The sequence below is a fragment of the Schistocerca cancellata genome, chromosome 1 (genome assembly GCF_023864275.1).
Source record: "Schistocerca cancellata isolate TAMUIC-IGC-003103 chromosome 1, iqSchCanc2.1, whole genome shotgun sequence".
Lineage (NCBI taxonomy): Eukaryota > Metazoa > Arthropoda > Insecta > Orthoptera > Acrididae > Schistocerca > Schistocerca cancellata.
In genome coordinates this window covers 258,804,371-258,831,775 of record NC_064626.1, presented here as the reverse complement: position 1 = coordinate 258,831,775, position 27,405 = coordinate 258,804,371, and positions in this window count along the sequence as shown.

The following is a 27,405-nucleotide window of genomic DNA, read 5'->3' as shown; positions in this document are numbered from 1 at the left end:
TTAGGGTGATCTGCTACTTTATATCACTATAAATTGAACTTGAGGAGTTTTTAACTGTCAGTCAAACGACTCTCTCACTCCCCCCCCCCCCCCCCTTTTGCACGAAGATTTGTTCAGTTTAGTGAATAGCATTGTTTCTAAGTTGATAAAGAAGACTGTTATGGAGTAGGTGAGGAATCTTACCAAATTCCTTGCTGTTGGTGTTACCAAAGACTGTATTCATAAAACAAGCCTGGATGTAGATATCGGATTTGGTGCCACTGCTGCCAGCTAGAAATAAACGAAAATGAGTGCACAGGTATTTTGCAATGTCTGTATCTAAAAATTACTGAGAAAAGTTCTTCAAAATTGATGTTAGTCAAAGATGGATTATGAATATCACCTGAGGTTATGCAGAGCTCCATTTTGAGAAACTCTCTAGTGGAAATTGCACTGAAAGAATACATCACGTTCACGTAGAAGCAGTACGTTATGTAAAATAAATATTCGCGTCTTTTGACTCTCGACTTTTTCGAATGATACTTTTATTTCATTTTATTTTTCCAGTTCTCCGCAGTGGAAGATGCGGCAATTACTCACTGTGTGGATCAGACGTAGCTGACAGCTGCATGCTTTAGCAAAGGACAACGAGACCGAGCTGCTGAATGGTAATCGCTGGTGCAAATATCTCAGCCGCAAAAAAGCTGCTCGATTCGTTGCATTATCTCGACGTGGTCTAAGGTATCGCCAATTCACGAAATGAACGTCGAGTAGATTTAAAGGATCCAAGGACTCTTAGTTCATGGAAGATTTTACTTACTACTGGTCCGTGCACCCGTGGTTTATGGGTGCAGTTCGAAAACCGACACCGGTATCAAGTATTGTATAAAAATTATCAGAAATAGCGGGCGAAGACTTCCGGCATAAAAAGTCATCCTCATTCTGCCAGCGGCCTGGTCAAAGCGAGCGTAGGTGCGGACAGAGTTTGAGGGCACTCTCTTGGCCTTGGGGTGGGAATGTGCCCATATAGGCGAGAGAATCAGCAATGATTAACGGCTTGAGGATGCAGAAGGCAACGGAAACCACTGCATTAAAGACACTTCGCGTGTTTCTACGGGACATGTGGCCTGTACTTGAAAAAGTGTTATTATGATCCTTCCATTGGCAGAACATTGCGAAAATGGTCCCCCATTCAGATCACCGTAAGGGGACTGCCAAAGGCGAGGTGACCATGAGTGAATAACCAACGATAGGTTAACGTTCGGCGAGTCGGGACGTGGAATGTCAGAAAGCTTGAACCTAGGAGGGAAGCTAAGAAATCTGGAAAGGGAAATGCAAAGGTTCAACCTAGATATACTAGGTGGTCAGCGAAGTGAAATGAGAAGAAGACAAGGATATCTGGTCAGATGAATATAGGGTAATATCAACAGCAACAGAGAATGGTATAAAGGGTGTCGGATTCGCTATGAATAGGAAGGAAGGGCAGAGGATATGTTGCTGTGAACAGTTCAGTGATAGGGTTGTCCTCATCAGAATCGACAGCGAACTAACACCGATGACGATGGTTTAGGTATACATACCGACGTCGCAAGCTGAAGAAGAAATGCTAGAGAAAGTATATGAAGATATTGACAGCGTAACACAACATGTAAAGGAATACGAAAATTTAATAGTCAGGGGGTACTGGAATTCAGTAGAAGGGGGGGGGGGGAGTAGAAGAAAAGATTACACGAACATATGGGCTTGGGAATAAGAATGACAGAGGAGTAAGACCAATTGAGTTCTGTAATAAATTTCAGCGAATACTTTGTTCAAGATTTACAGGAGAAGGAGGTATATTTTAAAAAGGCCGGTTGACACGGGAAGATTTCAGCTAAATTACATAATGGTCAGACGGAGATTCCGAAATCAGATACTGGATTGTAAGGCGTACCCAAGAGCAGATATAGACTTAGATCACAATGTAGTAGTGATGTAGAGTAGGCTTACTTTTAAGGGATTAGTCAGGAAAAATCAATACGTAGAGAAGTGGGATATGGGACTACAAAGGAATGATGAGATACGCTTGCTCTATGGCTGTACATACAGCTGTAAGTAATAGCTCAGTATACAGTACAGTTGAAGAGAAATGGAAACCTCTAAAAAGAGCAATCATAGAAGTTGGAAAGATAAATATAGACACAAGGAAGTTAAATGCGTAGAAAACGTGCGTATAAGAGGAAATATTGCAGTTGATCATTGAAAGAAGGAAGTACAAAATATTCATGGAAATTCAGGAATGCAGAAATTCAAGTCTCCGACGAATGAAATAAACAGGAAGTGCAGAGAAGCTAAGAGGAAATGGTTGCCTCAAAAATGTGAATGAATAGAAAAAGAAGTGATTGTAGGACTGCCTCAGCATATAGCAAAGTCAAAACAACTTTCGGTGAAATTAGAAGCGATGCTGGTAAATTAAGAGTGCAATGGGAATTCCATTGTTAAATGTAGAAAAGAGAGTGGATAACTAGAAAGATCACATTGGAGTCCTCTATGATAGGGAAGATTTGCCTGATATGATAGAAGAAGAAACAGGAGTCGATTTAGAAGGGACAGAGGATTCAGTATTAGAATCAGAAGGTAAGAGAAATTTGAAGGATTTATGATCAAGTAAAGCAGAAGGGAAGATAAAATCCCATCATAGTTGCTAAAACCATTAAGGGAAGTGGTAATAAAACGACTATTCACTTTGGTGAGTGGAATGTATGAGTCTGGCGACATAACATCTCATTTTCGGAGAAATATCAACCACATATTTCGGAAGACTGCAAGAGCTGACATGTGCGAGAATTATTTCACAATCAGCTTAACATACCATGCGTCCGAGATGCTGACAAGAATAATATACAGAAGAATTCAGATTATTGCAAGAACCGCCAAGTGCGAAAATTTTCGCACAATCAGCTACAGAAGAATGCAAAAGAAGATCATCTGGATGACGAAGAGTTTGGCTTCAAGAAAGGTAAAGGCACCAGATAGGCAGTTCAGACGTTGCGGTTGATAATGGAGGTAAGACTGAAGAATGATCGAGATATTTTCAAAGAATTTGTTGACCTGGAAAAAGCGTTAGACTTTTTAGAATGGTGCAACATGTTCGAAATTCTGAGAAAGGTAGGGGTAAGCTGTGGTGGAAAGTGTGTAATATACAATAATACAGGAGGGAGGAAGGAACAATAAGAGTAGAAGACGAAGAACTAAATGTTCAGTTATAAAGGATATACTATAAAGGATATATTCTCTCACTCCTACTCTTCAGTCTACACGGCGAACAAGCAAATGACGGATATAAAAGAAAGATTCCTGACTGTGATTAAAATTCGTATTCAAATTGTATTAATGATAATATTTGCTGACGACGTTGCTATCCTCAGTTGAAAGTGAAGAGGAGTCACAGGATATGTTGAATAAAATGAGCAGTTTAATCAGTACAGAATATGGATTGAGAGTAAATCGAAGGAAGACTTAAGTTATGAGAAGTACCAAAAATAAATGAGCACATAGGGTGCAACTGCTACCATGAGATTAAAAGGTCGTCAGAAGAGAGAGGAAATCGTGGCGGGCCACATAAAACCAGTTGGAAGAGTGATGATTCAGAAAAAAAATTAAATAAAGAAACAAAACAATGCAGCAATACTCCTTCTACATTGTTTCGCAAAAGCACACAACACACTGCACCGTTTATACAGCTACGGCCATTGTAATACCAACTAGCCGCAAACAAACTTAGTGATCTGTTCTTCCATTTTCTACAAATTTATAAAATAAATATCTGTTCTTCCATTTGCTACAGATTTACAAAATAAATGTTGATTAATTATTATAGCTTCCGTGACTGTACATCTGATCTGTTATGGAAATATGATTACGTTATTTCAACAATGTTCTGCTTCAGATACTGACAATGTACGCTACACTTACTCAAAGCACACACTAGGTTAGTTTCATGAATGTGGGTGCACTCCTCAGTAATCCAGCTGCTGTATATATGAAATCTTTTAATGTGGTCCAGTGAATCCTCGACCTGAGGAACAGGCGATAGAAGTAACTCGCAATGTAGTCCGATAATACAAATGCGTACTTTCAGTCTGTTTCTGCTGATAGCGTTTCGTAGTGGCTGTAGAGGTTCTTGTAATTAAACCTTCGACACTGAAGCTAGTGTAGATGGAAAACTGTTCTCTACATGAGCACTATATTTCATAGGAAAGACCTTTAGACTGTTTACTGTTTTATACAATGAAACCCATGTACACATTCATCCTTGGTCTGGACGAGGTGAGAATGCCTCAGTGTGACTGAGGGAGAGCTTCTATGGAATAAAGCAGAATCTGTCACTCCTCCAGGAATAATATTATTTCAATGTGACTGTACCGCCGGCCGGGGTGGCCGAGCGGTTCTAGGCGCTACAGTCTGGAACCGCGCGACCGCTACGGTCGAAGGTTCGAATCCTGCTTCGGTCATGGATGTGTGTGCTGTCCTTAGGTTAGTTAGGTTTAATTAGTTCTTAGTTCTAGGGGACTGATGACCTTAGAAGTTAAGTCCCATAGTGCTCAGAGCCGTTTGAACAATTTTTTTTTGTGACTGTACTGTTGATTTTCAACTCCACGTCTGAAACTTACGAGGCCGACGTGTTTGAGGAGCTCTTATTTATGTTTTAAGTGACTATAAGAAACATTAGTTGCGATACCACGGTTAGTCTTTCACAGTTCTCATGCTACTGTCTGTGTTACTTGTCAACATTAATATGTATTTTAGTGGGAGATTACAGATTTATCATTATTACTACTGTACAGTCTTAGATATAGAAACTTACAGTCACTCACATTCACTTAAAGTGACCAATAAAATCGACCGCCCCTGAAAACGCTAATCCGGTCATCTGCACATTCTCGCAGCACTGCATGATGCGGAAGCGTCAGGAGGAAGTGTTGTCTACTTCCGAGATACTGCCCTAGTCTAGTGGTAATGGTCGTCAAATCAGAACTTACAGTCGGGTGTCTGTGTCCAACTGCATCTCCTTTAATTCTTTTTGACCACATTCCGGCCCTCGCATAAAGTTATTAATCTGAACATCGTAGATAATTCGCTTCACATTCTATCCACCAGTAATAACATATACTCCTCAGGACAGCTGGTGGCTGCGTCGCGATCAGAACAGCTTACGCTCGAGCGTTTCCTCGCGCTGCAGCGGCTACCGGCCACCGGCCAAACGCCACCCGCCGCCTGAAATTGGGGGCCGTCCAGGTGAACGCGGCGCTGTTAATGTATGTATCAACTGTCATTTTCGAAATTGTACTTCTAGTTATCATCTTGCCGTTAAGCATTGGATTTTTGCATACTTAAAAATCATGAACTACGGTTAAGCGTTGTAAAATAGGGTCACAGGTGGAAAAAGGTGTAACATCTACAACACAATATTCACTTTTCGTATAACAGAGGGGTGAATGCAGAGCAGGCAGTTCGAAAAATTTTAACTGTGACTGGAGTGAATGCTTTTGGGAAAAATATGCCAGGAAAAGATATTCTTCTTTGTACAAAGATTGTTCTGGCATGAATGAATTTCCACACTAAGGGAGTCTCGACTACTGATGTGAGTGATGGATTACCATTTTAACATCATGCGACATTTGCATTCAACAGGCAAGGTTTTGAATTCTGGTATAGGAGTACTGAATGCTCTAATTCGAAACAACAAAAATCAACGGAGTGACTATTATTGCAGTTTTGCTTGAACTTCGTCAGGTTGCTCATTGAACATTCTTACGCGATACTATTACTGATCAAGAGTTATGATGACTTTATCGTTAACTTCCTAAGAAGAAACGAAAGGCTGAGCCCTTAAAAGATGTAAACTGTAGTAAAGAGTAGTGTGAACATAATATTTTCCTTCTGATACCTCCCATAGCGTGTTTTGCACTACGAATCACAGCTGGAATTTGTTGCAAACAATTGAGACACCTTTCGGTCGCAGCGTAAGAAAATTGACCGCGAAAACTACATCACATGTGCTATTGCATGATAATACACGCTTTTGATCTAAGGAACTAAACTATCCAGGAGATTGATAGGGAATTCATCTTTCAGACACTTGTATTGATAGGGAATTCATACAAGTAAAATTTTACATTTCCCACTCTTGATCGGTCAACCATCAAAGCAATTCATTTCTAGACGAAAATGCTCTTCAAACTACAATGGTTTAATGACATTGTTAGAACCAGTTGGTTTCTACAGGCATAGAATTTGTAACTAATTTAACATTGTCAAATTGTTTTAGACATTGTGAAAGAATATACTGTTGCTGATTAATCTCTTTTCGATGATTACTGTTGTGTTCAATAAACTAATGGAAAACGCAATTAGGACATTAACTGTACTAATACAAATTAAATTCAACTTACTACAGAAACATCACGACGGCATTCTATCTTAATAAAGTATTAAGTGTCTTTAAAACGATTGTGTCTATTTCAACACGAATTAGTAGGATATCACCGAATTTTGACTTCGAAATGTCTGTATTTACTTAATGTCCTGTATCTTACTCAAGTATTATGAAAATGTGCAGTTCGTAGATGAAATTATATATTCACATCCACAAAAGACATGTCGGCAGAAAACAAACGTGTCAATATGAATTTTGCAGTACCATAAGGTTTTCGCTGTGACACTATTAGGTACTGAAAGTAGCAAAACAAATTTTACTCAAGTGTCGTCTTACGATTCCCTTATTGAGTGTCGATCTGTCATCTTGTAGCTCTGCTACAAAAGAATTAAAAATCTGTCTTTCAACGAGTCTCGAAAGCGAGCAAAAGTAGTTTGAACCTGGTAGGCAAGCACATTACCTTGGAGCTACCAAAAAGATGGGGTATATGTGTTTTGCTTATTGGCCCGGTCCCCGCTATGACAGATAAATCGCAACATAAGAGACAAGAGTAATATTTTCCGTGTGGAATGACTTTCGTGGACTCAAAAGCTGTAACTGATATCCTTATATGACAACTCAAGAGAAAGTAACTCACATTATTCAACCGAAATGACACGACTGTATCAAGTGAATTTAGCAGGAGAGTTCTGTGGCATCAAAAAAGTAAATCGTCAGTCACGTATTTGCCAAACACATTCTGCGTTGTTGCAAAGTTTCAGTTATACCACTAGGAAGAATATCAGCTAATGTGTTCTGTAAGTGTTCTCAGAAGTGGCTTTAGCTACGTCTCAAACTTGTGAGTGGCGAAGGGCCAGAATATCCTCATTATATGTCAATGATTTTATTTGCATTTCTGTAACTAGCCCCTGCTAGAGAGTAATTATTTGTAATACATCGATGCACTGAATGAAAACGAAAAGTCATAAATTAATTACCGCGATAATTATGTGTGGTTTACTTTCTTCATCGGACCGAAACATTGAATTTGTATTCACCAGACGCGACTCACAATTTTGGATCTTCTCCAATGGATGAATTGACAACGTAACTTTGCTGTACAATATTGTTATTGAGATCAGTGTCATTGGCACAAGCGCCAGAGGACAGGCATGACCTGACTTCTTGTTGTCAGCATCTCTGAAGGATATTCTGCCGTTGCTCGCAACGTGAAGACTTCAGGTGAATTCGAATATTCCATATGCCGAAAATTTGATGTTTCGTTTCATCCAGCTCTAACATTCAAAAAATAGTTACAATAAGTGGCAGAAAAGCGCCTGTGAACCAACAATTAATAATTCATTCATAATCAGTGGAATCTAACAAACTCCATCTGTCATTTGATAATTGTGCAAAAATACTTTTTTCATCTGCACACACCGCAGTATGAACTGAAGGGTTTCGTACGATTCCTATACTTAACTTGGGTGTGATCGTTTTCAATGACAATAGAGGGGGAGCTGGATTTGAATCTTTGGCTACAGCTGCAGTAGCGCATCCAGTGAGGTATGAAGAATGTGAGCATTCTCCCATTGCTGTAGTATATGCTAGGGCAGAAAGAAACAGATATCCTGCAAAGTAAATGATGACAGACACTGTAACTAACGCATAAGGTAACTATCTCGCAAACGTAACTTTTCCAAATCGATGTCACTTATTAAACATTAACTGTTTAGAAAATTACAACTCTATCCAGTGAAACGATTAGGTGAATGCCGCTCCGGTCCGTCACTATCAATGAGTTGCAAACATTTTTCGAACAGCACTTAAGACAGACATATATATATATATATATATATATATATATATATATATATATATATATATATGTGTGTGTGTGTGTGTGTGTGTGTGTGTGTGTGTGATGTCTGTTTCTCGGACATGTACAAAAGAACAGACACTACGAATGGAAACAGACAGCCTTGTTAATCAATTAAATATCGAAGGACGGATGTCCAAGCAACCACAGGGTGTCACAATACAGCTACAGGGGCAGATGAAAATTTGTGCCAGACCAGGTTCGAACCAGGATTTGTGATATCTTTTCTTTTTGGCATTTGTGAAAGAACAGACAGCACACATGTATGCACATGCAGGGTGTTTCAGCAGGAAAAGTAGATATTTTAGTAGGTGGTAGTATAGACAAATTGCATAAAAATCCCATAGAAATGTGTCCACTTTTTTGAGTACAGAGATACAGCTGTTAGTACATTTCCTAAAAAACTCAAAGGAAAGACTAATTACTACGTTGTAAATTGAATTTCAAAAATTCCCCCACCAACTCCAATGCACATTTGACTTCTCTTGATAACACCACGTGTAGCTCTTCGGAGGTTGTCTTTGGGTTCTTTTATGAGGGCTACACTCTTCATAAACTGAACAATCAAATCTGCTCTTGGACGTACTTTTTCTTTGTAGACCTCGCCTTTCAACCATTCCCACTGGCAAATATCCAAAGAGATAAGTTCTGGGGTCTTCGTGGCCAAGAAAAGTGGCTATAACTACTGCTCCATCTTCTGGGGAATATTAGGGTCGGATGATGTATCACCTTACGATTAGAATGTGCAGCAGCCTCGTCATGTTGGAAAAACATGAGCATTCTTGTAGCCAAAGGTTCCTCTTCTACAGGCTCTCTCTCATATTAAACAAGAACTGTATAGAAAGTTACAACTCTATCTATAAACGAAACGAAAATGCATTGAACCCAAGTGTTGTTGTTGTTGTGGTCTTCAGTCCTGATACTGGTTTGATGCAGCTCTCCATGCTACTCTATCCTGTGCAAGCTTCTTCATCTCCCAGTACCTACTGCAACCTACATCTTTCTGAATCTGCTTAGTGTATTCATCTCTTGGTCTCCCCCTACGATTTTTACCCTCCACGCTGCCCTCCAATACTAAATTGGTGATTCCTTGATGCCTCAGAACATGTCCTACCAACCGATCCCTTCTTCTGGTCAAGTTGTGCCACAAACTTCTCTTCTCCCCAATCCTATTCAATACTTCCTCATTAGTTATGTGATCTACCCATCTAATCTTCAGCATTCTTCTGTAGCACCACATTTCGAAAGCTTCTATTCTCTTCTTGTCCAAACTATTTACCGTCCATGTTTCACTTCCATACATGGCTACACTCCATACAAATACTTTCAGAAATGACTTCCTGACACTTAAATCTATACTCGATGTTAACAAATTTCTCTTCTTCAGAAACGCTTTCCTAGCCATTGCCAGTCTACATTTTGTATCCTCTCTACTTCGACCATCATCAGTTATTTTGCTCCCCAAATAGCAAAACTCCTTTACTACTTTAAGTGTCTCATTTCCTAATCTAATACCCTCAACATCACCCGACTTAATTCGACTACATTCCATTATCCTCGTTTTGCTTTTGTTTATGTTCATCTTATATCCTCCCTTCAAGACACTATCCATTCCGTTCAACTGCTCTTCCAAGTCCTTTGCTGTCTCTGACAGAATTACAATGTCATCGGCGAACCTCAACGTTTTTATTTCTTCTCCATGGATTTTAATACCTACTCCAAATTTTTCTTTTGTTTCCTTTACTGCTTGCTCAATATACAGATTGAATAACATCAGGGAGAGGCTACAACCCTGTCTTCCTCCCTTCCCAACCACTGCTTCTCTTTCATGCCCCTCGACTCTTATAACTGCCATCTGGTTTCTATACAAATTGTAAATAGCCTTTCGCTCCCTGTATTTTATCCCTGCCACCTTTAGAATTTGAAAGAGAGTATTCCAGTCAACATTGTCAAAAGCTTTCTCTAAGTCTACAAATGCTAGGAATGTAGGTTTGCCTTTCCTTAATCTTTCTTCTAAGATAAGTCGTAAGGTCAGTATTGCCTCACGTGTTCCAGTATTTCTACGGAATCCAAACTGATCTTCCCCGAGGTCGGCTTCTACTAGTTTTTCCATTCGTCTGTAAAGAATTCGTGTTAGTATTTTGCAGCTGTGGCTTATTAAACTGATTGTTCGGTAATTTTCACATCTGTCCACACCTGCTTTCTTTGGGATTGGAATTATTATATTCTTCTTGAAGTCTGAGGGTATTTCGCCTGTTTCATACATCTTGCTCACCAGATGGTAGAGTTTTGTCAGGACTGGCTCTCCCAAGGCCGTCAGTAGTTCCAATGGAATGTTGTCTACTCCCAGGGCCTTGTTTCGACTCAGGTCTTTCAGTGCTCTGTCAAACTCTTCACGCAGTATCGTATCTCCCATTTCATCTTCGTCTACATCCTCTTCCATTTCCATAATATTGTCCGCAAGTGCATCGCCCTTGTATAGACCCTCTATATACTCCTTCCACCTTTCTGCTTTCCCTTCTTTGCTTAGAACTGGGTTTCCATCTGAGCTCTTGATGTTCATACAAGTGGTTCTCTTATCTCCAAAGGTCTCTTTAATTTTCCTGTAGGCAGTATCTATCTTACCCCTAGTGATATAAGCCTCCACATCCTTACATTTGTCCTCTAGCCATGCCTGCTTAGCCATTTTGCACTTCCTGTCGATCTCATTTTTGAGACGTTTGTATTCCTTTTTGCCTGCTTCATTTACTGCATTTTTATATTTTCTCCTTTCATCAATTAAATTCAATATTTCTTCTGTTACCCAAGGATTTCTACTAGCCCTCTTCTTTTTACCTACTTGATCCTCTGCTGCCTTCACTACTTCATCCCTCAAAGCTACCCATTCTTCTTCTACTGTATTTCTTTCCCCCATTCCTGTCAATTGTTCCCTTATGCTCTCCCTGAAACTCTCTACAACCTCTGGTTCTTTCAGTTTATCCAGGTCCCATCTCCTTAAATTCCCACCTTTTTGCAGTTTCTTCAGTTTTAATCTACAGGTCATAACCAATAAATTGTGGTCAGAGTCCACATCTGCCCCTGGAAATGTCTTACAATTTAAAATCTGGTTCCTAAATCTCTGTCTTACCATTATATAATCTATCTGATACCTTTTAGTATCTCCAGGGTTCTTCCATGTATACAACCTTCTATCATGATTCTTAAACCAAGTGTTAGCTATGATTAAATCGTGCTCTGTGCAAAATTCTACCAGGCGGCTTCCTCTTTCATTTCTTAGCCCCAATCCATATTCACCTACCACGTTTCCTTCTCTCCCTTTTCCTACACTCGAATTCCAGTCACCCGTGACTATTAAATTTTCGTCTCCCTTCACTATCTGAATAATTTCTTTTATTTCATCACACATTTCTTCAATTTCTTCGTCATCTGCAGAGCTAGTTGGCATATAAACTTGTACTACTGTAGTAGGTGTGGGCTTCGTATCTATCTTGGCCACAATAATGCGTTCACTATGCTGTTTGTAGTAGCTTACCCGCCTTCCTATTTTCCCATTCATTATTAAACCTACTCCTGCATTACCCCTATTTGACTTTGTGTTTATAACCCTGTAGTCACCTGACCAGAAGTCTTGTTCCTCCTGCCACCGAACTTCACTAATTCCCACTATATCTAACTTTAACCTATCCATTTCCCTTTTTAAATTTTCTAACCTACCTGCTCGATTAAGGGATCTGACATTCCACGCTCCGATCCGTAGAACGCCAGTTTTCTTTCTCCTGATAACGACATCCTCTTGAGTAGTCCCCGCCCGGAGATCCGAATGGGGGACTATTTTACCTCCGGAACATTTTACCCAAGAGGACGCCATCATCATTTAATCATACAGTAAAGCTGCATGCCCTCGGGAAAAATTACGGCCGTAGTTTCCCCTTGCTTTCAGCCGTTCGCAGTACCAGCACATCAAGGCCGTTTTGGTTAATGTTACAAGGCCAGATCAGTCAATCATCCAGACTGTTGCCCTTGCAACTACTGGAAAGGCTGCTGCCCCTCTTCAGGAACCACATGTTTGTCTGCCCTCTCAACAGATACCCCTCCGTTGTGGTTGTACCTACGGTACGGCTATCTGTATCGCTGAGGCACACAAGCCTCCCCACCAACGGCAAGGTCCATGGTTCATGGGGGGAACCCAAGTGTATGCACTCTATAAAAATTGGACATATGTTATATGCAATTTTCTCTGTGATGTGTCTATACTGTCACCTCCTATAATATTTGCGTCTGACGAGGAGCGTGTGTAGACATGTCTTGCAGGCAGGTTGGCTGTTGCGTCTCGACGGTATCAGTCGGCTTTGTGCGGCCATGGTGAGCGGATCTCCGGCAAGTGGTGTGTGCTGCGGTCTGCTACGCTCCGCTAGGTACGTCATAGCGCCTTTTGCAGTAGTTAGCTGCGTTGTTTGAGACTCGTGATGGATTCATATTATAAGGAGTGATGAAGCAGTCTAATAGAAGAGACACGACCCCACTTTTTTTTGGTCCAGAAAGTTCAAAGACCGAATCCGTTCGTAACTGAGACAACACTAGAGGAAGTTGAGAAAATGTCGTTTCAAGATATCGTAGGTATTCGCCTTTCATTTGCAAGCAGCAGCGTGTGTGTAAAGTTTAAAAAACAGAACTGTGTGACAAAACTGTCGAATCTAGTGGAGGAAAATTTAAGTACAAACATCATGATGGCATATTGCAAAGTTTGTGTTACGCATGCTGGACTTGGATTAAGAACTGTTGAAAAACCATTTGAAATCACTGCTAAGCAGATCAATTCAGTGAAAGCTCCTTATGGGAGATTAATAAGTAATTTTGCAGAATAGTGGTCTGCTGCTCACAAGTTCCCCTTCCTGAATGGTATTAGGCAGTTGCAAGTTGATTTACACAAGCACATACCATCGTATATAAATGTTTGTGGTTATCGTGCTATGGTAATATATGATGGGCAGCCAAGAACATGCACGCCATTATATGATGGGCAGCCAGGAACAGGCGCGTCGTGCGGTTGTACCGGCCATGTTCGTTCGCAGTGTATACAACGCCAAGTGGCCCGGCTACCTGCGGGCGCAGCTCTGAGAGCCCCAGCTACGTCAACGTTGCCTTTGACTTACGTAGCGGCAGCTGCTCGACAACACCATACGCGTCACGCTCCTGACGCTACCCTGGATGTCGTTGCTCGACAATGAATTGATAATGGACGTTAGTGACTCAAGAGTGACAACACAACCGAAGAGTCAAGAAAAATAACCTAGTATCACTGTTGCAATAGAACAAATCCCGGAACCGACTACATTCCTTCATAAGGAGCAGACTCCAGAAAACAAGGAAACCGAGCCACTACTTGCCAGCAAAGTGGACCGAGCGCAAGAGACCCACGAGGGAATGGAAAACACTGAAACCTCCCCAAGAGGCACTCCTGAAAGGAAGCATAAAAAGGGGAGACTGGCTCACAAGGGCGATGAACGACTGGCACCGCCCTTGAGAGAAAAAGCAAAACAGACTAAAGCAAACTACATGAAGAACCACATAGTAATCCGCTTCTCAGTATGAATGCTCCGACTTATTGCAAGCCAAATCAAGTACACCATGCCCCATGTCACTACACCATTTGTCAAAATGGTTCAAATGGCTCTGAGCACTATGGGACTTAACATCTGTGGTCATCAGTCCCCTAGAACTTAGAACTACTTAAACCTAACTAACCTAAGGACATCACACACATCCATGCCCGAGGCAGGATTCGAACCTGCGACCGTAGCAGCCCCGACACCATTTTGCACACGAAAGATTGAAGCTGACAGCAAATTGTGATACAGAGAAAGTTCTCCCTGAGATTGTAAATGCAGAAAAATATTCATCGAGAGTTAATCAACACAAAAACTTGAATGATGAATCGCACGAAATGAACCAACATGAAGAAATTAATGAAACTGGAGGACCGGGACAGCTTCCTGCCCAAGGAGATCAGCCGAACACGATGGATACAACATTGCCGGAACATACATTTGAAAAAGAATATACGTCCGACAGCACTTCTTAAGACGAATATTGACTTTAATAAGACAATATGAACGCAGCACAAGTCTACAAAATCGCCAAGTTGAACGTTAATGTGATACGCTCCTCCTTGCATTTACAACTTCTGCAAGACTTCCTATACGCAGCTGACGTTGATGTACTACTGTTACATGAAGTAACAGATATTAAATTAGAAAAGATACGCGGGTACAGCGCCATAACTAATCCTGGTATCGGTGCAGAGAAGGGAACCGCCATTCTCACGATCGAAGGCATCCGCATCACACAAACAGCAAAACTTGCGAACAGTGGAGGAATTGCAGTGACTGTTAATAATACCCGCATCATCAGTGTTTACGCACCGTCTGGCAACAATAACAGGCGTGCTACAGCGGATTTTTTTTTTTTTTTTTTTTTTTTACAATTCATCGTTCATCAATTCGGTACACATCAAGGTTATATAATACTGGCTGGAGATTTCGGAAAGCCCAGATGCCGAATTTTGACAAGTCCTTAGAACTGGAAAGAATAGTCCACCAATTGCAGTTAACCGACCCCTGAGAACATACCCATGGCGCACAACCCGGTTTCACATATTTTACCAGTCACTCAGCAAGCAGGCTGGACAGGATTTATGTATCGTCCAACCTAAAGAACCATGTACTCCAGTCTGAGGTCTGGCCCACTATGTTTTCTAAGCACTCCGCGTACATCACCACAATAAATGTAGAAAAACAAGAGACTAACCGAGCGAGGGGATTATAGAAACTCAACATTACACATCTACAAAATGAGGATAGCCACGTGGAATTTACTAATGTGTGCAAAGAATGCGAAAAACGCTTCCCGCTACACAATCCTACCACAGTTTAGTGGCTACAATGTGCTAAACCTAAAATAAGGAGAATGCTGATCGACTACTGACGACAGGAAAGCTTCTGCATTAAACAGACGACGGAGTTTTATTTTAGCTGCCTTAGAGACCTGTATATCCTGGAAACACGATTATTGGAGAACTATACACGGATTCAGAAAATTGAAGCAAAACTTTTAGCACCGAAGCGGCGACAGTCAGAACGTTTTAAAATCAGAACGAGGATATAAAACATTGTAGAAGGGAGAAAAACAGCAATGTTCCATGTAATGATTGAGAATAAGAGAGGAAACAGAAAAATATTGACAGAAGTTAAGGTACCTGATGTAACCAGTCTCACAAAGCAGAGAGAAGTTCAAGATGCATTTCATAAATATATCTCAGGTATAATGTCCAGCAAACCTGCCCACGACGAGGCGCTGCGAGATCTTGTTAGGAATGTATCAGGCAAAACTGGCACAGAACAAGTAGAAAATCTCACGGCTGAAATAGTGGAGGACGAATTGAAAGATGCAACAGCACAGAGTCCTAAAAATAAATGTCCAGGACATGATGGTATCCCCATGAAATTCTACCAAGTGTTCTGGCCACAAATAAAATACAAGTTGCTACGCATGTTAAACGAACTCATGAACGGAAATGCTGACGTTCCCAAAAAATTTCCTGAAGGGACCATAGTTCTAATTCCTAAAAACTTACTTAGCAAATGAAATGATTACAAAATTGTGGCCCGCGTATTAGCATGAAGAATGAAAATGGTTATTAACTCTATAACTGCCACGTACCAAATATGTATAGGCAAAGACAGTAACATCTATCAGCATATATGCGAATATAGGGATATAATATCAACCGCAAATGTCTGGCGAATAAAATGTGCATTAGTGTCATTACACTTCGAGAAGGTGTTTGACAAAGTAGATAATAAATATCTCCTCGGAATCATGGGAGTAGTGGGATCCCACCACGGTTCGTGAGGCTTATTCAATAAATATTAAAAAACATAATAGCACAAATAATGATAAACCGGCTACTAAACAAAGAGATTGAGATGACTGGATCCGTATGTTAAGGTTGCCAAATGTCAGTAGCCCTTTTCGCAATAGCAATATAGCTTCGCAACAGTCGCGCTTCACCTACAAGGATTGCGTACAAACGGCAAGGAAACAGTGTGCAACGCCTAAGCAGATGATGTGGGCGTCCTGGTCATAATTGAAGTGGTAAAAGCTGTTCATATTGTGCTCACATATGAATTTGCTTCTGGCGCCAAACTAAACAAAAGGAAATCAGGTATCACGAACGTAGGCAGAGGAATACGCATGCAAAAAAATGGCTCTGAGCACTATGGGACTTAACTGCTAAGGTCATCAGTCCCCTAGAACTTAGAACTATTTAAACCTAACTAACCTAAGGACATCACACACATCCATGCCCGAGGCAGGATTAGAACCTGCGACCGTAGCTGTCGCGCGGTTCCAGACTGTAGCGCCTAGAACCGCCCAGCCACTCCGGCCGGCATGCAAAATCAGGGACAGTTGACGGAAGCATGCAATTTTGAAATGTTTCGGTATTGAATTTAGGAGCAACATCCAACATACCATTGCCATCAATTACAAAAAACTACTTGCAAGCATACTAGCATCTGTACAGGGGAACAGTATCAGGCAACTGGACGAGATACAGAAAACCACTCTAGTAATTGTGCAGATAACATCCAAGGTTAACTATGTTGCACAAGCTTTGCCGATGCCATTAGAAAGAGCCAGAAGAATTCTGTCCGCGATAGGAAGCTTTGTAAGCCAAGGCAGCATTTTCAGTGTGAAGTTCTATACAGTAACACTAACCACAAGGAAAGGAGACTTAAACCTCGTTGATGTCAGTTACAAATCACGAGCGTTATATTTGTGTCGAATGCACAAGCAATGGAAACAGCTGCCGGACAGCTTCACGGCCCACTTACTGAATGAAATTGCTCCTGCAAGCAAGCAGCCGCCAATAGATGTGCAGCTTACACCAGCTGGTCTTTGTCACCAAAAAACTTTTCTCGTTGCATACTGTTATATCTCATCGATGCACTCAGAACAGCAATTGACGAAAGTAAAGGACATCTATATATATTTGGTGGAAGCTAAGGAAGGAAATATTATTGAAAGAAAATACCCTAACAACGACTGGTCTGCAATTTCGAAAAAGGTCCACGATCTGAACTTACCCTCCAAGGTGAAAGCAACTTGGTATAACGCAGTCAACAGGAAAATATCAACTAATTCCAAACTGCATGCTATAAATCTCAAAAATTCGACTATGTACGCATCATCCAACCTTCTTGATACTGAAGAACACCGATTTGTGTGTGAAAGAGTTAGAGAGGTTTGTCATATGGTTAAGCAGAAGTTAGCAGCCGTCAACAGAACATTTCCCACCATCTTCACCGCCGCAGACCCCAGACGCAGTGCCATATCCTGATACGAAAAGAAAGACTGTTAACTGTGCAAAAGGGCACACGCTGCATTATATCTTGAAGTAAGAAAATAAAAGCAAAGAAGATTAGTTGGTGTACCTAACGACTCAGCACCATCATCTCATGAGGACAAAAGACTACAAAAAAATTACGCATGATACTTAACTAGAATCATTGAACAAAATGCTACAGTGAACAGTAAGACATAAAGATTGTTACGGACTTCAGAGATGATAGCCTTGCAACATTGCAGGTAACTGGCACATAAATGTCTTAGATCCTTTCACGAGACATTGCAGAAAAGAAATAAAGTCCGTGGCAAGAAGAGCAAGACTAAATCCTCATGAAGAAATTAGACAAAAAGTTCTTTAAGTTTATTTTTTAACACCCTTATGTGACAAGAAGAGAAGTTTTATGTTCTAAAAATGTGTTAACTTCAAGGCGATACAAGATTTTATGTATGCCTTATGAAGCTGAGAGACTTCACGTTGATTTACATTTAATACACTTGTCTCTGAAATCTCATGGGGAAGATTAATATCCTTTAATTAATATTAAGAAGAAATATTTATCTCCTTTATGTTAGCAAAAACGGAAAATGAAAAAAGTGGTTAAGACGTCAGGCTTACAAAAAAAAGTAAGAATCTGAATCGAAAAAAAAGTGGCAGAGAACTGGCAAAAAAGTAAGAAAAATCAAGATCGACTTAATAATAATAATAAGACAAAATCAGAGAAGCTAAGCGAGGAAGGCAAAACAAGTTAAGCGTTAAAAAAGAGATAGTGCAATGGTTAGTGCGTCTGTCTAGTAAACAGCAGTCCACATTTGAACCCCGGTCGTACCCAAAATTTCATCTACCGCCGTTGCTGTATTTGAACGCCCTGTGATAGTATGGACGTTGTCATTCGATATTTAAGTACAATTGTTTTAGAAGCAATACAGGTGATTTTAGTACATTTGCCTTGCCATCAATGTAACGTGACAATTCCTTAGTCACTACTTTGTGATGGCGCTAACCTATGTCATATACATGCGAGTCACTTTGCAGCTCATATTTAATAAAATAACGAATGACAGTACACAAGTATTTACGGATAGCAGAAGCAGGATTGCAGCGAGCTGATCACTTAATCAAGTGCCACATAGAGTACCTGTGTAGTGAGCCATTTCAGCTGCATAGCTGACCGTAATGTTTGTCAAGCCATCCACTACAGAATAATGTAATGCCCGCACAATGATATCTGCAGTCAGATGATATCATTAGCAGGTCGTGAATGGAGTACTATTTTCATTAAATCAGATTACTCAATATTATGCCAAATAAAGAGCGACGAGACCGACACGCTATCTTTACTTAGGCAGTCAGCGCTAGATTATGTGCGCCACCATTAACGTTACTATAAGCAGTTTGACAGCGTAAGACCGCCACATCCACTGACAACCTATACCATTGTCATCACACAGTTGTTACTCACAGTGATTACAAGTTGTTGATGTTTGTCAAGAATAGCGGAATGTGAAGCTTGATTTGCATTAAGCCTAGGACAGAGAGAATCCTATATTACAGTCAGAGGTTACCCAGCTGAGGGAAGAGCCCGCAAATTGTATCGAGTTCTTGCAGTCTTATGTTAATGTAGTTCCCGATTGTTTCGCACTAACGTGTTCTTTTGGCTATCGGAATACTCACATGGGAATTAACAAAGGACAGCTGCTAGAAGCTGGCCGCGGTTGCCGAGCGGTTCGAGGCGCTACAGTCCGGAACCGCGCGACTGCTACGTCGCAGGTTCGAATCCTGCACGGGCACGGATGTGTGTGATGTCCTTAGGTTGGTTAGGTTTAAGTAGTTCTAAGTTATAGGGAACTGATGATATCAGATGTTAAGTCCCATAGTGCTCAGAGCCATTTGAACCATTTTTGATAGTTGCTAGAACACTCTACTACCTTAATAAATCCTCATTTTGGATTGAATATGGCTCGGAAAGCGACGTTAATTTGACGTTTCCGTCCGTCTCCTGACGGCTTACTGAATGAAGTCTGAAGTGCACTCACAGTTGTGTTGCCTGCTAAATGAATTCTGTAAATTATTGTGGCAGCTGGCAGTAATTTCTGAATACAGTCATGCACAAATAGCTTCACTGCTGCGGCGAAACCGTTTATGTTGCATTTTTTCCCATTACGTAACAAGCACAATAACATTACGCTCATTCTGCTGAAGAATCTCCGAACGGTAGTAATGCATGAAAGGAAACAGGCTGTTGAACCAAAGAATGAAGAGCTCTAAGCTATTACCGTTTCCTATAGGACCTACGATAAGAATCTGGTGTCATATTATGCTTCAGAACCCTAAACTGTTTACTTCTCTCACTTCATTCTAAAACAAAAGCAATGATATGAGAAGAGGAATTGACCTATATGTTTCTTAGATACTTTAGCTTTTAGTTTTTATTTTCTCACTTTGTGTGTTGGATAAATTTTGGTGTCACCTTAGATTACTTTCTGAGAAGATTCCTATTTTCTTGGGATTCAGATAGAGTGGACATTTCATCACTGTTTAATATTCTGATGATTAATAACGTGATACCCTTTCCAATTGCTCCATTGCACCTGTGATTAGGGTCACATGCTGGTTACTATAAGAACATGCAGGCAGTGATGTCCACTCACTGCAGTGAGAGTCAAGGTGATTTCTTTCTGTTTATGGCGAATCGTCTAATACAATGTCCACGCTCAGCCAACATAAAGAAATCGTGCGGCATTGGGCTCTGCTAATCGCTGCACTTGTCGCGAACCGCGACAACAAGAGCGCACTGTCTCTGCTAACGATATTATGGAGATAATGCATCTCACTTACTTCACGTAATATGCAATACATAGGTTGGGTATAAATTCATTTTGTAACTTTCCAACGCATTATAATATTTCACAGGGATTTTTATTCCGGATTATAGTACTTCATTTATTTACGTCTTAACCTTATTGATGTATCCAATTCTGTAACTAATTTCGTTTTCCATCTCATTAGCTACTTAAACTTGTGATTTTCTATTTAACCCATTTGTTTTCGTCATTTTACTAATAAACCGTGTTATGTTTATGTGAGGTCGCTGATAACCTCGCCTTTGGAGCGCCTCCAACCCACCCCCTCTGCCCCTCCACCTCCACCTCCACCTCTCTCCCAACATACACACACACACACACACACACACACACACACACACACACACCACATGGTATATAAATTGTGCTTTACATCACAAACGCACCAGTCATAATGCATGCTCAGTGGAATGAAGAGACAAAAAGTTCGTGTTATCGCACTGACTGACGACGGAAATACCGTCCGTCTCAAACCGGAGAGAGGTGCGGAATACCGAACAGGACGGCTAGTCGTTGGTGGAAAAACTTTAAAGAAACAGGCCGTATCAGGCAGAAAAGTGAAAGTGGTCGACCCCGTGTGTCCATTGAGACGGACGACCGATGTCTGTTCGACAATATACACACCAATCCATTCCTCAGTTGCCGTCAACTGGAAGAGGCTGTTCAGTTTCCTGGTTGTGCAGGAACTATGAGAATGAGACTGACAGATCATAGACTTTTATGCGGAAGAGCTGCTATAAAGCAACGCTTGACGAATTATCAGATCGACAGTATGACTTTTAGCGGAAGAGTGTATCGATTATGACTGGAACAGACTCACATTTTCTGAAGAAAAAATACTTTCATCCGTTACCAATGCTCCGGTTCAGGTGAGATATCAACAGAATCATTATACATAGAATCTTAAATGAAATTGTTTTCGATAGAAGTGATTTTATGATCCTATAATGCAGAATAGTTGTTGTAAAATAATTTTCTTGTCTTGTCGTTAATTTTGTTTGGTATCGCCTTTGTTACATTCGTAATTGTGTTGAATTCGTCAGCGTTTTTATTAAGAGAGAAACGCGTTTGATATTGGTGTACCGGCCACGGGGAGAGCTTTTCAGTCCGACATACCTCGTGGAAATAAAGAGAAATGGATGCTTTTCTGTTGGCGTTTGAGGCTTACTCTCGGTTCGGCGAGGCGGGCCCCTGTGGTATACTGAGGGGAACCTCAACAGAGAAGCGTATGTTAAAATCTTAGAACATATAACGAACCCAGGAGCTGAGCTACTGGAGACATCAATTTCCTGCAGTATGAACTGCGAGTAGCATGAAAGCTGTTTTGTAGTTCGAAAATAGTGATTCAATCTTTTCCTATGGCCTACAATTTTTCGAAGAAACCATATTCCGTCGTTTGGTAGTCTCTTGAGGTTCCCAATACTGTTGCTGCATTTTGTTCAGGTCATATCATCCTGAGAGAAAAGATTCCTCTTCGCCCTCGTACCCCCTAGCCTCACACGTTATCCGTAAATACTCTGATGAGGATGATTATGTATATAAAGATGTATCAAATAATTTGCATCTTCCTTCTGTGCATTTTCTCCATTTTCCTTCCTTTGAGTCTCGTAGTGCTTTCAGATTTTTCATTGTACGACAATATGGATATATTGTCGTAGTCGCTGTCCGTTGCATGTAAACTCCTGTTGCTTCCAGAAAGTTCTCTGCTTGATTCCCCAGAGTTATAGAGATGCAAATTCCGTACAGTTGATTTTGCATTGCATTTATGTATTATAACTTTGATGTGTTTAATTGCTGAAATGTCTTCGCTATAAATGCTTGCTTTGCTATTACAATTCTTCAGTTCACTTGTTCTAAGCATCTGTTACTGTTAAGTAAAGGCCACATTCGACATAGTTGAAGAGCTCCACCTGATTAACTTTTAGTACCCAATGTTTTTCCGTCTGGCTGTATTTTACATTTTTTTTTATCGCAGATATTAACATATTTCGTAATTACATTATGAGTATAGAAATATTACAATCATAAATACATCGAGAATATTATTACAGAAAATATTACAGTAATAACGAATGTCCTTTATACAAAATTAAACATTATTTTTTTGTTAAACAATTACAGTACATACGAATTGCTTCATAGGCGTACACAGTACAATTAAATGTCATTTCATTTTATTAACAGTGTGTGTGCTGCTAGGGAACGTTACATTGCCCCCTGGCAGCATTTGGAAAAGAGTTTCTATACTTTGACACAATGGTGCCAGTAACGTTCTTTACAATTCTGTTTTTTTTTATGGAATGGCTCTTTTAATTAGTCTCAGGGTTATATATGTTCATGGCTCCCCCATTTGGGCGAAGGCAGACAGCAAACCTGGGTAAAACTGTGCCGGAGCCCAGCCATCCCAGTTGGTTCATGATTAATCTTGTCTCTTTAACAGTCATTCTTTAGAAATGATTTAGCAGTTTGTCATCAACGGTTACATAATATCACAGTCACATACAGTTCAACGAAAGTTTGTTGTGTGTGTTTAACAACTCGTAATTATCATTTTTGCGATATACTGCAAGGTCACTTGTCCTAGGATATATCACTTAGTTATTTGAAATCATTTAGTACAACGTCACTTTTCATAATGTTCTCACTACCTACGTGTTACAAATCCATCTCCTACACTTCTTAGTGTTCATTTTCTCTCGTCAATTTACGGGTATACATAATAAGTGTTCAATGTTTGTCAAAAATCGAGTTCATTGACATGTTATGCGGTTTGTGTAAATATTTTGGAGTATGTCAATAATGCTGTAGTTGGTGAGCGGTGCGGAGTGATTGTTGAGCGGCGCTCGGCGCGGCGCGTCGGCTCCGTGTAGGTCAGCGCCCCCGGTGCTGACAGCTACGGCGCGGAGAGACGTGTGGCTGTCTGGTCTGCTACGAGCTGCTGCGGCCGCTGCATGGCTGAAGTAGCCGGATGCGCGTTGTATATCAGCTCGCCCGTGTGACATCTTCTTGCAGTGCTCCAGCAAACATGCAACAAGTTCACAAACAGTGTACTATCCTTATGGGCATTTTTCCTGCTGTGGGAAAGAACGCACACAGTTATTGGCAGTTATTATTCAGTAGGCCTTCACTAGTCTGGTTTGCACAATGTTTCGTTGTCACAGTAACGCGTTTTATGGGCGCACAATATTTTTTCACCATGTCATGACTTGTCATTAGTCACACGTAAGTTTTCACCTTAGAACAAAATGTATCTCTGTAGTCAATGCGCTTTCCTGGCGCCCCCTGAACACAAAGAGTTATAGTTTGACACTAGCTTGGTCCACCGTCTGTTATCGGCTCACTGTTCGTGTCATGTTATTTCCTTGTCCACTTGCACACAGGGCGATGATACAGTTTCTTATTGCTTGTTCAAAACAACCTCGTGACGTATTGCTGCAGTTTTAACAGTCACTGTCTGTCTCTGCCACACAATACAGCACTTTTGTTTAAGGTTTTTTCAGTTACAATGTCCGTTGTGCAATGTTTTGTAACAGCACATTCGTAACTTCTTTGTTCGCTCTTTACCAAGGTGTGTGATAATTGCGTACATGGTAAAAAATTTTAAAATTTCGTATTAATTTGCCCAACGATCATCCATATTTATGTTCGAGTAGATTTTATTTGTGCATTCCATCTGGATTCAGGCATATTGTTCAATAACTCCTTTGAAATTATGTCTCACTTTACTTGCAAGGTCCTACGTAACTATAGTATAGTCTCTGTAGGCTAAAATTGACTTGGACTGTATCAGGCTAGCTCTTTTTACTGATTCGATCTGCACATGCTTCAATTGAAGCTTCTTTGTGCGTAACTTTGCGTTACTTAAATTTGTAATAAGTTTGCCTGCCATGTTGCCATCGGGTCACTACTGGGTGCATTACTCTCTTTGATAATACTGGTTTGAAAATAAAGTTCTCAAGGTCTCATATTATTAATATTATTCTGGGTTCGAATCTGTCAATCTGACAGCTACACATATATACATATATATAATAGAAAAGACTGTACCAAGAATTATTTCAAGTGTGACACACATATAGAATATCATGCAGTACAGAAACTAATCACTACTAAAATGTTCCTCCTGACTGATCTCTGTCACAATTTAACACTACAAATAATTGCACTAATCAGGTTATCTGTGCAGACATTTTGAGCATGTTTAAGCTAACACTAATTAAAAAGAAGACATAACATAAATAATCATGAACAAAAGAGAAAGTCAATCATATTCTTATAACTAAACACTTCTACACTAGTACATTATCTCTACAGATCACACATCATTAATGTTCATTCATTTCCAAAAGATTGGTGTTACTTTTTACACATAAGACATAGGACAATTCGTCATTTACAGTCCCCGTACTCTCCCTGAGTGGGATCTGCTAGGAGATAGCTACTATTTCCTTCTTGGACCAAGGAATGGAGTATGAGGCTCAACAGTACGTTTTGTGAGGCTTCACCTCGATATTGTATTGATATCCCTTAACAATTCCTGGTCGTTCTGAAAATACATCTGCATAGTCATATAATAACTGTACCAAATCCTGCTGTTGCATTGAGTTCAAATTTTCGGACTGTGATACTTTGTTCACAAGTGCGTCCACATTTGCTTTTAATTGATCACTTTGTACGTCTGGATAACAGAGAATGATTGTCTAAATGTAGTATCCACTGATTCCTACATTTTATGTTAATAGCATTACAATTAGGCACAGGTACCTCTTCAGATCTGAGCATGGACAATTCTATCCTCTTACCCGTGTTCATCAAACTTAATTTTCCCCGAGAAAGGTCGATTACTGCGTCCCTTTCTCTAAAAAAATCCACCCCCAAAATGCAGGCTACCTTTAAACCCGTTACTACCAGGAACGAGCACGCTATGGCTTCTCCCCCTATATACATCTCTACCCGCACTTGGAGTTTAATTATTTGTCGCTGTGCACTGATTGTTCCAGTGACTTTGCAATTGTTCACAGGAAAAGTCAGCATATGCTTTTCTTGCCCCAGTACTCTGAATAAGTCCATACTCATGACACTGACAGTAGCACCTGTATCTACGATTGCTTGCACATCAGTATTGTTAATTTTGATCTCTATTATCGCTTGTACTTTGTCTTTGTGCTCCTTCATGCACGTGGGTGGTTCAGTTATTAATTCATGTTCCATCTGTACCCCGTCATTATACCTGAGGATACAGATTTCCGATGTTTTATTCTGTGTCGGGCTGCTCTCACTCCAAACCTCAGCCGACGATGGAGAGCGTATCTCGGCTGAATCTAGTTTGTTGGATTATTACTGGTGGATGGGTGTGGCTGCTCTGTGTCACTGACCTCCACTATGTGTAAGTTGTGTTGCGTCGGCCACCACGGTTGCGCAATTGGCGCATTTTGTGGTGGCGGTCGGTTATTGTCATATCTTTCACTATTTTGCATGTCCGGACTGGGCCTCTAAAAAATGGCTCTGAGCACTATGGGTCTTAACATCTATGGTCATCAGTCCCCTAGAACTTAGAACTACTTAAACCTAACTAACCTAAGGACATCACACACATCCGTGCCCGAGGCAGGATTCGTACCTGCGACCGTAGCAGTCGCCCGGTTCCGGACTGAGCGCCTAGAACCACGAGACCACCGCGGCCGGCGACTGGGCCTCTGGTTCTGTGGCCAAGTTCGGTTTTCATCGTTATAGGTATTGGTGTTCCATGGCCCCCTGTCATTTTTCCATCTACTATTGCTTGGTGGGACTGTTTCATATCGGTTATCGAACCTCCTTTTCCGGTCATTGTTCACCGGCGGACTATTGCCTTTCCGGTCTCTACATCTATTCCCGTTTTGTACATAATCTTGTCTCCTATTGTTACCTCCGCCGTTTCCATTATTTGGTGGAGGCGTGTTATTTCGACCATTTCTGTAACCGTTTCCGTTACTTCTAGCCTGTTCAGAGGCTGCCTTAACATCCTCCTGAATCAGGTCAATTGAGTCCAGAACAGACAAGAAATGTTCCATGTCGTTCTCCGGTACGTGTATTAGTTTCTCCTTTACGTGTATCGGCAAATGTGATTTCAAAAGTCTGATCAAATCCCGGGATGAAATCTGCTCGTCCCAGTAACGGGTCTTATTAATGTATTTCTCAAAATATTTTCGCAAATTGCCTAATCGTGGAGAATACGGCTCTGGATTATACCTCTTTCCGTAATCTCTCTTGAATACATGTTGGCCAATATTTGGCCAAGAATGCTTTTACAAATTGCTCATATGTGTCGCAACTGTCAGCTGCTTCGGTTGCCCATAATGCAGCATCAGCTTGTATGTAAGACATAACGAACTGTATTTTCTGTTTATGACTCCAAACGCTAGGCAAAATGTTTCTAAATCCCTTGATAAATACTACAGGGTGAACAGATTTCTTCTCCGTTGTAGAGATCTGAAACTGTCGGTTTTTAATCAGGCTTTCTTCAATCACTATTTTGGAGTGACATTTGTTTGTTTCGCTTACATTGGTTGCCTGTTCTGTCACGCAGTCGCAATTTTTCACTGCTGTATTTATATGCCTATCATTGTTGGACCTGGATGGCGTGACACACGCCTGTGCGTCGCCGTGCAACAAGCTGTTTTCCAGCTCCGCAAGACGACGGTTGACGTGCGCCGCCCTTTTTAGGTCCTGCACTTCCGCACTCAAGCCCAAGTCCTTGGCCTCAATCGCGGCGTGCACCCTCTCGTCTTTTTTGTAAATTCGTTTTCAATTTTGTTCGCCCGTTCGGACATTTTCTGCTCTATTGCTTGACTTGTGTCAATATCTAAATTTTCCATCCTGTTAGCCAGTACACTGATTTCAC